We start from the raw sequence: 3,250 nt of genomic DNA on the forward strand, positions 1-3,250 counted from the left end.
TATGCTAGTTACGACCTATGTACATATCGTGCACAAAAGAACCGGTTTTGAACTCCGGTGTACGGGATAGATACGAGATGTTGAACAAATCTTGTTCCGTTGTTCGTATCATCGACTCCGCGCAGGCAAGCCGGTTTCCTGGCAAGTACAGTACCGTACTACACTGCTACCCTCTCGGAGTCGGAGATCAGATTCGCCGGTAAACAAACCGCGTAGCTATCACCAGCCGGTTGTAAAAGGCGATCCGATCCCTCCATTGTCGCCGCCATGAAGACCTCGACCATCGTTGGCATGGTGCAGGCCAAGGGGCACCACTTCCTGAGAATCGACGGATACTCCCACACAAAGGCGATGGTGGCCACCGGCGACCACGTCCTGTCCTGCGGCTTCCCCATCGGCGGCCGCACCTGGCGCATCAAGTACTACCCCAACGGCTCCGCCAAGGAGCATGCCGACTGGATCTCCGTCAGCCTTCTCGTCGACCCCGACACCAAGGCAGCCGCCGTGAAGGCGCGCTTCCGCTTCAGCCTTCTTGACGTGGGCGGCGAGCCGGTGCCGGAATACGTCACCAGCAGCAGCGAGATACGAACGTTTCCGTCGCCGGGTGAACGTTTTCGTCAAGCGACTCGACCTGGAGAGCTCGGCGCACCTGAAGGACGACGGCTTCGCCATCCGGTGCGACGTCGATGTCATGAGCGACCTGGGCCTCCGCGTGGAGGAGACGTTCCTCGATGTGCCGGAGCCCGACCTGCGCGTCCACCTCGCCCGCCTCCTTCGCACCAAGGACGGCGCCGACGTGGCGTTCAAGGTCGGCGACGAGACGTTCGGTGCACACAGGTGCATGCTCGCGGCACGGTCTCCGGTCTTCAAGGCCGAGCTCTCCGGCCACAAGGCTGATGCGTGCGTCAAGATCGACGGTATGGATGCTCCGGCGTTCCAAGCTTTCCTCCACTTCATATACACGGACTCGTTGCCGGACATGTCCGGGCAAGACGTAGCTGCCGTGGCACGGCAGTTAAGCGCGGCGGCGGACAGATATCAAGTGGCGAGGCTAAAGTTGGTCTGCGAGGACAAGCTAAACAAAACCACGGCGATCGTGGATCAGCGACAGCAGCATCACCGCCACCGGTGGTTCATGGGGACGTGCTTGGAGTTTGTGAATTCGCTTCACCCTCGACGCCAACCGCCACAGCATTCTCTCCCGTCGACGACGACGCCGAGCTCCACGCCCTCCGCCTCGGCCATCGTCGTCTCGGAGACGAGCGGGCACCACGTGCTCAAGATCGAAGGCTACTCGCGGACGAAGATGATGCTCCAAAGGGGTCAGCATGTCGCCTCCGGGGAGTTCCAGGTTGGAGGCCACACCTGGCGCATGAAGTACTTCCCCAACGGCTGCGACCAGGGCAGCGCAGGCTACATATCCATGCACCTCGAATGCACCGGCATCGCCACGGGCGTCGACGTCGTGCATGCAAAGGTCAAGCTCAGCTTGCCCGGTCACGCCACGGAGTATTTTCCGTTGTGTGCTTTCACCAAAGACGAGTGCACTTTCACCAAGCACGACGGCTCCCTCAGCTTCGACAGATTCGTCAAGAGGTCCGAGCTGGAGAGCTCAAGCTATATCTCAGGACGACTGCTTCAACGTCCGGTGCGACCTCGCCGTCTTCGTGAACGAGGTCCGCGTGGAGCCGGCCGTGGTGGTGCCGCCGCCCGCCCTGCCCCGGCACCTTTCCCAGATGCTTTCCTATCAGGAGGGGAGCGACGTGTCGTTCAAGGTTGGCCGCGAGACATTCGCGGCGCACCGCTGCATCCTTGCCGCCCGGTCACCGGTCTTCAAGGCAGAGCTCGTCGGCCCCATGAAGGAGAACAAGATGAGGTGCGTGCACATCGAGGACATGGATGCAGACGTGTTCGGGGCACTGCTTCACTTCATCTACACCGACGAGCTGCCCGTCACGACCAGGAAAGAAGAGACGGCCATGGCGCAGCACCTGCTCGTCGCGGCGGACAGATACGACATGGAGAGGCTCAAGCTTGTCTGCCAGGACAAGCTATGCAGGCACCTCGGCGGCCACCGCGGCGACGACCCTGGCATTGGCCGAGCAGCACCAGTACCCACGGCTCAAGGAGGCCGTCTTTGCGTTCCTCTGCAGCTCGCCTGCCAACTTGAGAGCGGTCTTAGCGAGCGATGGTTACGAGCATCTGACTACGAGTTGCCCCTCCATTACCAAGGAGCTTGTGGCCAGGCTCGCAGCAACCCTCTAGACCTGTACGAGAGATCAAGTAGAAGTAGTTTTGCTTTGAGGGTGTGTTTTGTTGTCGGTTCATGCCTATGTAGTCTTGCCAAATTTTTACATAAAAGTTGGCCTGTCATTTTTATGTTGATGTTTCGACGCAAGTCGCACAGATTATACGGCGAAATCACTAGTTAAGGAGTACTCGTTGCCAGCGACAGGTGACGCACATGCAGCGCGTCACTTGTCGCAACCTGTGACTTTTTCCTTTTTTTCATAGTTTCGTTTATTCAAAACGTTATATCTTTCAAACCATGTGTTCAACTCTCAAACCGCTTTCACCGTTGGATTCCTCGCGTCGAGATCTTCAAAACTAGATCCCATGTTGATAGGTTTTGACGAACTTTTTTTAACGAAAAAAACCGGCCGACAAAATCGGGCGAAAAAACCGAACTGGGAGCACGGTTTTTTCCCTTTCCGAAAGAGGCATACCCGTGACTCTCGCGGAAGGAAAAAAGAAGAGAAAACGTGTTTTTTTTGTTTCCGAGGAGGCACGGCCGTGACTCTCGCGGAAGCAAAACCGTGACTCTCGCGAAAGGAAAAAAAAAACAGAAAACGCGTTTTTTTCCGTTTCCGAGAGGCATGGCCGTGTCTCTCGCGGAAGCAAAACCGTGACTCTCGCGAAAAAAAAACAGAAAACGCGTTTTTTTTCGTTTCCAAGAGGCACGGCCGTGACTCTCGCGAAAGCACAACCGTGCCTCTTGCGGAAGCAAAACCGTGACTCTGCGAAAGGAAAAAAAACAGAAAACATGTTTTTTCCCGTTTTCGAGAGGAACGGCCGTGACTCTCGCGAAAAACAAAACCGTGACTCTTGCGAAAGGAAAAAAACACGTTTTTTCACGCAAATTTTTTTTTTGATCGATAAGCTAAGGAAGACCGGTGAAAAACCAAAACGTCAAAAAAACCCAGAAAAAAACCATTTAAATAGCTGAAAACACGTGCGGAAAAAAAATCCG

At 55.8% G+C, this 3,250-nt stretch overlaps 1 pseudogene; it reads left to right on the top strand.

Annotated features, from left to right (window-relative positions):
* Positions 1-267: 267 nt before the first annotated feature.
* Positions 268-2,669, top strand: LOC123076225 (BTB/POZ and MATH domain-containing protein 2-like; annotated as a pseudogene).
* The last annotated feature ends 581 nt before the right edge of the window (positions 2,670-3,250 follow it).

This window comes from Triticum aestivum, chromosome 3D (assembly GCF_018294505.1).
Source record: "Triticum aestivum cultivar Chinese Spring chromosome 3D, IWGSC CS RefSeq v2.1, whole genome shotgun sequence".
NCBI lineage: Eukaryota > Viridiplantae > Streptophyta > Magnoliopsida > Poales > Poaceae > Triticum > Triticum aestivum.